Genomic DNA, 12,530 nt, shown 5'->3' with positions numbered 1-12,530 from the left:
AAGTCTTTTGTGAGTGGGCTTTTCTTAGGTTCACAACCCACACATAGAGCTTCATGTTCTTAAAAACATTTATTTTTGAGCTTCATGTTCTCAGAGCTTCTAAAACCTACGTGGAAAAACATCGAGTTGATGCTCTTCCATTCATATGCACATATTCACTTTATTGTGCACGCTTGCAGGAGACTGATCCAACTCACATCCATCCCCCCTTCTTTGACTGCGTCCTCTTTGCAGGCATGGTTTGGCTGACAGACATACTAGGAAGTCCTCTTTTACTGCCCTCTACATGCTTGTGCAGTTCGCTAGTGTCCCTGCCTAGCTATCACATCTGTGTGTAGATTGACCAAGTGTCTGCAGCAGTGTGCTCAACAGAGGGATTATGAGAATGGCCCAGGGTGGGCACAGTGTTTTGTTCTGTTGTACATAGGGTCACAAACAACAACAACTCTCTGTAGGTGAGAGTACAAAGGGGTACTACTGACAGATTTAGTGATACTACACCCAAAGGGAAGGAGGGAGGGAGAAAGGGAGAGAGGGAAGGAGGGAGGGAGGGAGAGAGAGGAGACAGACACAGTGGTAAGTAAAAACAACATTTAAACTAGGGTTCCAGCTCATGCACACATGGTTTTATTTCAAGCAGAGAGTGCTTAAAATGTCTCTGTGATTGGTGGATGACTGTGGACAAATTCTTAGTCTATTTTTTTAAAAGGAAGAAAAAACAAACTCATCGCCATCAAGTCAATCTTGTTTCATCATGACCCTATGGGACTCAGTAGAACAGGCTCTGTGGGTTTCTGAAACCATAACTCTTGACCTTAGTAGAAAGCCTCATCTTTTTCCTTTGGAGTGTCTGGTGGTCTCGACCTGCTGACTTTTCAGTGAGAAGCCCATACATAACCCATGAGGCCACCAGGGAGATTAGAATGTCTTTTAAAAAATATCCCATTAAAACAGTGGCTTCTGGCCCAGTTAAATTCAAGACGAAGGAGTCAGCTCAGAAGTTATGCTAACTGTCCTTTGGGAATCCCATAGGGGTAATATTGATAGGTTTTCTTCAGGGACACAGCATGATCATGGGGACTTTTAGGCAAAACTATTAAGAAAATGGAAAGTGATCTTGTTGAGAAAAAAAGTTAGGAATGTTGAGCTGAGGACATTCTCCCATCGTGATAATGTACTACTCAGTCTTCCAGTGTAACAAGAACTGTCAGTTGGGATCATTCTTGAGAACTGTGGTCCCATCAACCCATATCCCCGATCTCGCCCCTCCACACTGCTTTTTGCTTCCCAAACTCAGAGGACATTCAAAAGGAACACATTTTGAGTCCTGTGAGGATGCCCAACAGTCACCCATCCTAATCAAACGCTGTTTGGATACATTTGTAAATGGAAGCATGCGGAAGAGACGGAAACATCACTTTCAAAGATGCATAGACTTAGGTGGCAGATAGGTGGAGGAACAATGCCTTCACATTTTGCTATTTTTGTTTACTAAAGACTGCTATGATTTTTGTAGCAATACTTTTGACCTACCCTTCTTTATAATTTTGCAGAGGAGCCCATGAGAGCTCGACTTTGACAGGGCTGCCTTGCATTTCCAGGTCTTGAGAGTTACCTGTCTTCCATAGGGTGCGGCCAGACCACTTTCTGTCACTCACTTCTGTGAAAATGATCTGTTATCCTTCTTTTTTTAAAAAACATGTTTGATTATAGCTATTTTGTTTACATTTTATTAGGGGCTCATACAACTCTTATCACAATCCATACATATACATACATCAACTGTATAAAGCACATCCGTACATTCTTTGCCCTCATCATTTTCAAAGCATTTGCTCTCCACTTAAGCCCTTTGCATCAGGTCCTCTTTTTCTTTCTTTCCTTTTTTTACCCCCTCCCTCCTCGCTCCCCCCTCCCTCCTGTTATCCTTCTTGAGCAGGTTTCCACCATACTCATGCACACTCTATATACCTGCACACTCTATGTACCACGCATAGCACACGTAGGACACGAACATGCAGGGGAGTGTGAGGTTTAGGGAAAAGCTCAAATATGCGTGTTATTTACATAAAAATGTGGTCATTCTGCTGATTGTGATTCAGCCTAGCGGGACACAGAAGAGAATGATTTAAACGAATGCCTGGAGGTTTCCTTGACAGAACTTGGTGATGGGTTGAGTGCACCGTTTCTGCTTTGTTCATCTGTGTGGGTGGGGATGCTGAGAAGGTGCAGAAGGAGAAAGGGGGCAGATTGGACAAACTGGATGGTGAATGCCTGTGCAGCCATCAGATGGAGAGACTGAACAGTTGGCTATATGGGTCTGTAACTTAGAGCACAGGTCTGTACCCAAGATAAAAGCGTGTGGGCCTGCAACTTAGAGTGGACAATTGAAGCTTTGGGTTTGATGAGACCGCTTAAAGGAAAGTTGAGAAAGAGCGATCGTGTATGGAGTCTGTGGAAACCAGAAGGAACTATCTCACAGAGACTGTGGGCCTGTGCTGAGTCCACAGGCAGATTATATTTTAATTGCCCCTCGCCATCTCCTTAGTAAGCAAAGGACACATTAAAAAACAAAACAAACAGAACCCACTGCCTCGGAGTCCAGTCCAACTCACATGACACTAAATTTGTGCCTTATGGGAGAAGTTAGTGCCCTCTGAAGAAACCGAAAAGTCTATTAAGTTATTTAGTGAGGCAAGACTCCTGTTAGTCTGAAGCCAGTAAGTCTAGAATAACGGTCAAGAAATAGTCCCCCATCCTAATCAGGCACGATAAGTAATGACCATTCCCCTCTGGGGGTCTTCAACTTTTACTACCCCCTTTATGTTTGATGACCTCCTTTCCCCTACTTGATTTGTGTTCCTGCTGTTTGGTTGTATTCATGGACCTTGGGAGAATTCATGGGCTTCCGTGCTCTGCTTCCACAGTGCACAGTGTGGCTTATCTAGATGGGATCACGATATTTGACCCCTAGGATGGGAGTCTAGCTTTGAGGACACGCCACTCATTCGGATGCTTACTGTGGTACTCATCCCTGTCCTGTTAGTTCTGGGTAAGAACCATCCATTGACCACATGTTAGACAGCAGTGTTTCCTCTGTGCTCAGCTCCAAGTGACTCCCGCACACTGAGCTTGTGTGGGGCCATGAGAAACAGTCATTGGAAATGTAGGAGGAAAATTGGGGGTGGTGTGACATGGAAGCCAAGTGATATGATTATTTTAAGAAAAAAGGGGGTGAGGGAGGTTGTGTTCTGTGTCTAATGCTGCCGAGAGGTCAGGAAGACCAGAAATGAAGCCTGCTCCCAACTCACAGTATATTCGAGTTATGATGAACTTCATTTATGGCTGTCTCCCCCCCACCAACAACCCCCCCCGGGTATATCTTATCATTAGTGAGTTAGAAAGATATGTTAAAATATTTCTGCAAGTTTCTATCTGATGTTTGCAACCCTCAGAGACATCATAATGAAAACTAAAACACAAAGGAGATCCCGACTACCGTGTCATCTGAGTAATGGAACCCACTCTAAGTCTGGGATTACTTGTATTTAGAGACCTAAGTACCACTGTTGAGCTCCTAGGGAACTATCTTGAGGAGTCAATGCTGGGCAAGGGCATGCTAATATATTTATGGACTTCTACAGACAACTAAAGAAATGGACTCTGGAGTTACAGTAGTTTACCCAAGTTCACTTGGCTAATTAATGATTATTACGGATTGAATTGTGTCTCTCACCCCTTGGATGTGAATTAGAACCCTAACTCCTATACCTATGGCTATAGCCCCATTTGGGCATGAAATTTCCTTTGTTCTGTTAGTTAATCCAGTGTATTGTTTGTCCTACATCTAATTATTTCTGAATTATGAGAAGAGCAGGTTACCTTTGGTGAAGGGAGAACCAATGTACAGTAAGAGGGAAGCTGGGGGCCAGAATTGATAGAGTTAGGGGAAGACATTGGAAGGAGTGCAAGAGTTAAAGGTAATTGTGGGAAATATTATGTACATGGTCCTGCAATAATGGCGACCTGTGAGTGGATGCATAAGTAGACATTCTACACTCTTTGAGAGTGCAGATAGGATGCTTCCAGGCTTGGAATGCGCTTCATTTAGGAAGATATTCTCTGAAGATGACCTACATACCATATGCTGGAGTTTATAATAACAACATACTTTACTCTGAAAATATTATCCAGGAAGATCACCTTTGTGGAAAAATTAAAAGAAAAATCGTCTTCTGTCTTAGGCTGGGTTCTTTTTAAAAATTTAATCATTTATTGGGGGCTCATACAACTCTTATCACAATCCATACATACATCAGTTGTATAAAGCACATTTGTACACTCATTGCCCTCATCATTCTCAAAACATTTGCTCTCCACTTAAACTCTTGGCATCAGCTCCCCAATTCCCCCTTCCTTCCCCGCTCCCTTCTCCCTCATGAACACTTGATAACTTATAAATTATTATTTTGTCATATCTTACACTGTCTGTCATCTCTCTTCACCCACTTTTTTGTTGTTCATGCCCCAGAGAGGAGGTTATATGTAGATCCTTGTAATCGGTTCCCCCTTTCTACCCCACCCTCCCGTATCACCACTCTCAGCATTGGTCCTGAAGGGATCATCCACCCTAGATTCCCTGTGTTTCCAGTTCCTATTTGTACCAGTGTACATCCTCTGGTCTAACCAGATTTGTAAGGTAGAATTGGGATCATGATAGTGGGGGAGGGGGAAAGGAAGCATTTAGGAACTAGAGGAAAGTTGTACTTTAATCGTTGCTACACTGCACCCTGACTGGCTCGTCTCCCCTTCTGTAAGGGGATGTCCAGTTGCTTAGGCTGGGTTCTGTAGAGAAGAAAAACCAGGGATGTGTATGTGTGTATTACATACATATATTACATACATACATATATTACATACATCACATACATATATTACATACACACACACTGGGGTTAATGGACCCAAGATCTGCAGGAAAATAACAAGCTGGTGACTGAAGAGATAAATGAATTATGAATTCCAGGTTATCAGGTTAGACTTGTGATTGCAGAGGCCAATGAATCCCAGGTTGACAGGTCAAATGGGAAGCTGCTGACAACTCATAGGATCAGCAGGCAACAGGGCAGAGGCAGAGGCTTAAGTCCAAAGAACGGAAGTGTAATGAACTAGATGGAAAATGACCTAGCCAAAAAGCAAGCAAGCCTTCCACAATATCCCCTTATATTGGAAGCATGCCTTATCCCCAAGGAAACTTGATTACATCAGGGCTGTGGCCTGAGGAAGGGTGTTGCTTCCCATCCTTAATCTTAGATGGGCTGCTCATTGCAAATACCATTCTGGAGGGGTGCAGAGGGGTTACATTAGGACAAACCATGGGAGATTAGTAGGTGCTAACTGCCAAGACATTGAGAATCCTGGTGCCAACAAATTTGGCACAGAACATAAAATCACATCTTCTCAGTTGAGCCAATTCTGCCTCAGTCATCCGTACGCATGAAAGGAAACACCACCCGGTTCCTCTCCCTTGTGGTGAAATTCTGCAAAGCCACCTGGGAATCCTTCATGATTTGTACTGGTGTTGTTAAGGTGCCATGGAGTTGGTTCATAGTGACCCTGTGCACAACAGAACAAATCACTGCCTGGTCTGGCCATGGTTCCTATGCTTGAGCTCATTGTTGTAGCCACCTGTGTCCATCTGTCTCCTCCAGGGCCTTTATCTTTCTCCATGCCCCTCTCCCAAGCATGAGGTCCTTCTCTAGGGACTGGTCTCTCCTGACAACATGCCCAAGGTTCGTGAAACCACATCTCATCATCCTTGCCTCCAAAGAGCATTCTGGTTGTACTTCTTCCAAGCTAGAGCTGTTTGTCCTTCTGCCACTCCACTGTACTTTCAACATTCCTTGCCAACACCATAATTTAAGTGCATCAGTGCCTCTGTGGTCTTTCTTATAGTCCAACTTTCACATGCATATGATGCAATTGAAAATACCATGGCTTGGGTCAAGGGCGCCTTAGTCTTTAAAAAAAAATCATTTTATTGGGGCTTGTACAACTCATCACAATTCTTCCATCCACCCATTGTGTAAAGCATATTTGTACATTTATTGCCATCATCATTTTCAAAACATTTTCTTTCTACTTGACCCCTTGGTGTCAACTTCTCATATTCCCCCTTCCCTCCTACACCCTCCCTCACTCATTAACCCTTGATAATTTATAAATTATTATGATTTTTTTTCATGTCTTGCACTGACCTATATCTCCCTTCACCCACTTTTCTGTTGTTCATCCCCCTGGGACGGGGTTATATGTAGATCATTGTGATTGGTTCCCCTTTCTTCCTCCACCTTCCCCTTCCCCTCCTGGTATGGCTACTCTCAATATTGGTCCTGAAGGGTTTATCTGTCCTGAATTTCCTGTGTTTTCAGCTTTTATCTGTACTCATGTACATGCTCTGCTAGCCAGATTTGTGAGGTAGAATAGGGCTCATGATAGTAGGAGGGGAGGAAGCATTAAAGAACTAGAGGAGAGTTGTGTGTTCCATCAGTGCTATACTGAACCTTGACTGGCTCGGCTCGCCCCTGCAACCCTTCTGTAAAGGGATATACAATTGCCTATATATGGGCTTTGGGATATGATTTTTTGTTCTGGGTCTGCCTGATACCTGATCCCATTAACACCTCATGAACACACAGACTGGTGTGCTTCTTTCATGTGGGCTTTGTTGCTTCTCAGCTAGATGGCTGCTTGTTTATCTTAAAGCCTTTAAGAAAGGGGTTCTCAACCTTTCTAATGCCATGACCCTTTAATACAGTTCCTCATGTTGTGCTGACCCCCCAAACATTAAATTATTTTCTTTGCTACTTCAAAACTGTAATTTTCCTACTGTTATGAATTCAGCAACACTTGTGAAAGGGTCATTTGACTTCCAAAGGGATCACGACCCACAGGTTGAGAACCATTTCCCTAAGACCGGAGATGCTGTATCTTTTGATAGCTGGGCACCATCAGCTTTTTTCACATTTGCTTATGTACCCACTTTTTTCCCACTCCTCCTCCCTCATGAGCCCTTGCTAATTTATAGATTGTTATTTTGTCATATCTTGCCCTAACATTTTTAATGCTTCTGTTCTTCAGCCTCATTCATTGTGTGGTGTTTGATGCCTTAAAAGTTTGCAAGCGGCCATCCAATAACTTGGTCTCTCTTTACTCAGAGCAACATAAAAAGGAGAGTCTGAAGTAAGAGTGGGATATGAAATGTGTGACAAACCTCCATAAACAACTGCCATATTTTCCAGGAAACTGGAATAGCTACGTGGTACTGGAATACCATGACTGAATAATTTGAGCAGAGCTTTCATGGAAGAATCCTGATCTGTAAGCAGAACATGCAGAACAGAATTCCAAATTCTCATTTGAATTCTCATTGTAGTCGCATTCTCAAAGCCCTCAGACTTCCTGGAGTCATGGGGGTGGATGAACCCGTGAAATTCTTGCCCTGAGGTATTTTTTTTTTTTTAATCTTAAACCAAAACTTTCCCCAGAAGGGATCCAAAAATCAAACAATAGTTTAGCTGACCTTGCAAAAAGGCCTGCTTGAGCATTATGCAGTTGTAGGGACTCTCTAAGTGGGATCCAATTGACAACAGCAACTTGAACGTTTAGATAGGAAGCTCGGGGAACAGCGAGTGCATGGCAATGAGGGAGGGATGTCTCAGAATAAGGGGATGAGAATGAGGATAACTTGGAGAATGTAATCCATGTCACATTGAATTGGTGTGTCCTGATGAGCATCGATTGGTGTGTACAATCTGAGCGAGGTTGACAAATAAATAAATGAAATGAAAATACTGTATTATCTATCCATTTTCAAGGTTTCCATTCTTTTTAATAGGGTGTGAACTAAAAGTCACCCACGTGTCTCACGAGCACTGAGTCAATACTGACTCACGGTGAACCTGGAGGACAGGGCAGAACTGCCCCTGTGAGTTCTGCGACTGTGATTGTTTATGGGAGTAGGAAGCCGTGTACTTCTCCCGAGGAGCTGATGGTGATTTCCAGCTGTGGACCTTGTGGATCGCAATGATTACCCACTATGCCGCCCCACACATACAATGGTTGCTGCATCTGGAAATCTGGATCTCTGTCGCCAAGGTTCTTTTTCTAGTTTATATTCCAAGGTTGGATGCCTGAGCAAGAGCAATGTGCACTGGTGACAGAAAGGGAGTGCCCAGGCAATCTAGAAAGTTCCCTGAACAGCGTCCTGAAAACGGAGAGGGAAGGGAATAATCTAATATTGAAGCTATAATAAATCTCCTCAAGGCCACGTGGGAGTTAGGATAGGAGGCCCCAAACTCTTTTTAAATACATGGGTGTCTCTGTGGACCCCCAACAGATCATTCTCCAGAATATTCTTCACCAAGCCATCCACTCACACACCCACGACCTGATCACATATTCACTTACCAGTTTCGTCTTTGAGAAAAACACGGAGATGAATAAAGCATAGTTCCCATACCTACAGTTTATAATCAAGAGGAAAATCAACTGCAAGCATTAATTAACTTGAATCTTGCTGCACGGAACAATTCAGTTGGCTGCCTCACTATTTGATAGCTCTGCTAGTTTCCTACAAGACTCTCAGTGGTGTCGTTTTGCTGTACATACTGATGAATGCGTTCAGCAGACACATCCTGTGTACCCAATTTTCTCACACTGGGTTTCAAAGGTTTTGTCAATCAGATCACCCTTCTCACCTTCAAAAGATGAATCATAGCATCTTATGCTGATCACGGCCAATGTGTCTTACTCCAGGAAACAGTGGGGGGACCTATGCAACCGTTTGCTCTTGGAAGCCTCTCAGGGGGCTTGGTGAAGACAACACAACAAGTAACTAATAGTGTGAGTCAGAGTGTTATCTGCAACCCTCAGAGGGGCTGTGCAGCAACAGAAGGGGCCTCCCTGCTGAAGACAAGATCCTGGCTGGCACCATTTGGATGGCGTGGCTGAGATGCATAAAGTATTAGTTGTCTCCTGGGCCTCATGAAAGGGTGTCTGAGAGCAGTCTGGCTTTCTGTCCCTTGGAGAATCAAAGTGCCACAAATATTAATCCCAGAGCTGTCTAGATCGCCTGTGCTTCTGCCTGGCGGCCCGGGAAAGGGAGGCTGAGACTCTTCATAGATTATAAAGAGACCTTTATCTTCGTTCATGGTTAGCTTCAAAGCCCATTTTTCATTATCATAGAGTGCATCTTTGAAAGTCATTTTGCTCTCCAGAGGAACACATTACCGTCCATCGAAATGTGATCCTGACCAGCACTTCAGGGCCTTTTTCAATTCCAGTGAATGGCCCTTCAACATGAATGACCTGACGTTAGGTGAGGCAGACAGGACCAGGTTGCTTCCACCACCACTCTCTCCACGGTTTAGCTTTACAATAGAACAGTACTCAGAAACACAAAAGCCACACAGTGAATTGGTATATACAACATCACATATTATGCTGATTAAAAAAGACTACAGCTTCTAGTCTAAGATAGATTAGGAACAAAGGCCTGGTAGTCTATTTTGTCAATTATTGTCTGGATCACAGCAAAACATTGTTTGAGATAGTGGCGGGTATTGGTTGAGATAGTGTCAGAAGACGAGTCCACCTGATTACAAGGCATTCTAGCAATGACATCAGACATGCCAATGATCGGGATGATGAAACAGGATCAGGTAACGATTTGGTCTGTTATGCTTACAGTTGCTATGATAATAACTGACACCAATTGCAAACAATGAATTTCTCTTACTCCTTTCAAAAGGTGGATGCTCTGCTCTCAGTGGGCCAAGGCAGATACCAAAGAGCAGTGATAAAGTGTCAAGGCACTTATTTTCTGAGATATCGTAATTCTTTATGATATTGTACTACACACTATTTTCACTATGTAATAATGCAAGATTAAAAGATTATATGGGCCCTGATGGCGCAGTGGTTTTGAATTGGGCTGCTAACTGAGCAGTCAGCAGTTTGAAGCCACCAACGGCTCCTTGGGAGAAAGACAGACTTTCTGCTTCAGGAGAAAGTTACAGTGTCAGACACCCACAGGCACAGGTCTCCCCTGTCCTACAGGGTCGCTATGAGTCCAAACGGATTCGATGGCAGCGCATTTATGGGCAAAATATTTAGTGATGCAGCAATCATCAAAAGAAGATGGAAAGAATACATAGAGTCACTTTGTCAAAAAGAAATTACCATTCAACATCCAACCATTTCAAGAGGTAACATAATACCAAGAACCAATGGAACTGGAGGAAGAAATCCAAACTGGCTGCAGGCATTAGCAATAAAAACAAGGCTCCAGGAATACCAACGGAAACGTTTCCACAGGCTGATGAAGCACTGGAAGCACTCACGCATGTATGCCCCAAAAGTTGGAAGACAGTTACCTAGCCAACCAAATGGAAAAGATTCATATGCGTACCCTTTCCAAAGAAAGACGACCCAACAGAATGCAGAAATTAATGAAAAGTACAATTAATAACACATGGCAGTAAAATTTTGCTGAAGATGATCCAACAATGACTGCAGCAGTGCATCAACAGGGAGATGCTAAATTTCAAGCCAGATTCAGAACAGGACCTGAACAAGGGATACAATTACTGACGGCAGATAGATCTTGGTTGAAAGCAGAGAATGCCAAAGGATGTGTACTTGTGTTGTATTGACTATACAAAGACATTGTACTCTGAATCATAACCCACTGCGGATGGTCTTGAGAAGAATGGGAAACCCAGAATACTTTGTTATGCGCATGAGGAACCTGTTGACTCCTACAGCTTCCAGTTGAGCTCACTGGGTGAAGAACACATAAAGAGTGGGAATATTTTCAGCACTTCCACTCAGACAACATTGCTTTCTATGAGGAAGCTTAAATCTGACCAGAGTTCAAGACTATCTATTGAACTTCATTTACTGATGCGGGATATTATAGTTTTATAACTATACTCCATGGCATATATATTTATAATTAAACTCCATGGTGCCAATTTCTCTCTTCCTTGCAGTTAAATTGGACCACCCCATCTTTCTTGTCCTCAATTGGACCACCCCATCTTTCTTGTCCTCATTTCTAGTTTGGTGTGGTAAGTCACTCCACTCTTCTTAAAAACTGCCCCCATTTGATGTTGTAAAATTAAAAAAAACAAAGTACAATCAAACTTTTAACTTTGATTTCAAGGAATTGCTTTTACCTATGAGCCCCCAAGGACAGAGGACCACCTGTTAGCCAGTTTGTTGTACCGTGGTTCCTTGTTTGCTGTTGTGTTGCTGGAAGCTCTGTCATTGGTATTTCCAACAGCGGCAGGCTCACCTGAAGGGAACAGTTATCAGCAGGGCTTCCAGACTAAGAAAAGAAGGGATATGAGGGATACACCCCCAAAATGGAATTCTGCTAGGCAGAGTGGAGCTGTCTTAGTACACATTTTCCCCACTAGGTGAGTATCAAGCAACTCACTCTAGGCTAGTGCACCCATGGTGTCACCTGGGAAGGGTCTCTCTGGTCATAGTGAATTTTTTGGGGGGAAATGAAGTTTCACTCAAACCTCACTTTGTGATAGTTGTGAGATTTTGTTTCCTGCTCGGGAAAAATGCCACAGAAACTGTTGTGATGTTCAACACAGTTTACAAGGACAGCACTATGGGAAAAACTCAAGTATGAGTGGTTTTCTCATTTCAAAATAGGTGAAATGTCGATGGTTAACAAACAATCTTGTCTGGGCATCCATCAACTTACTGAATGGATGAAAATGTCGACTCATAGTGCATTTGGAGTTCATTCCACCAGGTCAGACTGTTGATCAAGCTTCCTAGTTAGAGGTTCTGAAAAGATAGCATAACAGTATGCGACCAAAAAGGCCTGGTTTGTGGCAGATAGGGGACTGGTTTTGCCACCACGACAATGCACCTGCTCACATATTGGGCAACTCAGTGCATCAGTTTTTGGCAAAAAACAGCATGCCTCTGTTGCCCCATACACCTTACTCACCTGATCTCACTCAGGAAACTTCTTTTTGTTTCCATGAAAGTGGAGGGACATGAAAGGGCACCAATTTGATGATGCAGAAGAGGTGAAGAAATGAACGAGGGAGGTGCTGCCAGCCATTCAAACCAGATGAGTTTGAAAAATATTTCCAAGAGTGGAATCACAGATTTGACAAATGTATTAAGTATAATGGAGAGGACTTGGAAGGTGATAATATTGTCTGGTAAAAAAATTAAATACATAGCTTTGAAAAAAAATCCATTTTGGTGTGTGTGTGTGGGGGGGTACCCTTCATACATGGTCTACCTCGTAGGAATTAGCCACTGAAAATTTTAGGGATAGCAGAGATATATTGTCATATACTGCAAACCTAATAAAGAACAGCAGAACACTGTCAGAGAAAGTACCAGAAAGTGAGTCCCTCTGATCAGGAAACGAATACACAGAACTCACTGCCATCAATTTAATACTGACTCGTGGCGACTTATGGTGCAGGATA

This window comes from Tenrec ecaudatus, chromosome 2 (genome assembly GCF_050624435.1).
Source record: "Tenrec ecaudatus isolate mTenEca1 chromosome 2, mTenEca1.hap1, whole genome shotgun sequence".
Taxonomy (NCBI): domain Eukaryota; kingdom Metazoa; phylum Chordata; class Mammalia; order Afrosoricida; family Tenrecidae; genus Tenrec; species Tenrec ecaudatus.
The sequence above is the reverse complement of the archived record's forward strand: the minus strand, read 5'-3'. Positions refer to the sequence as shown.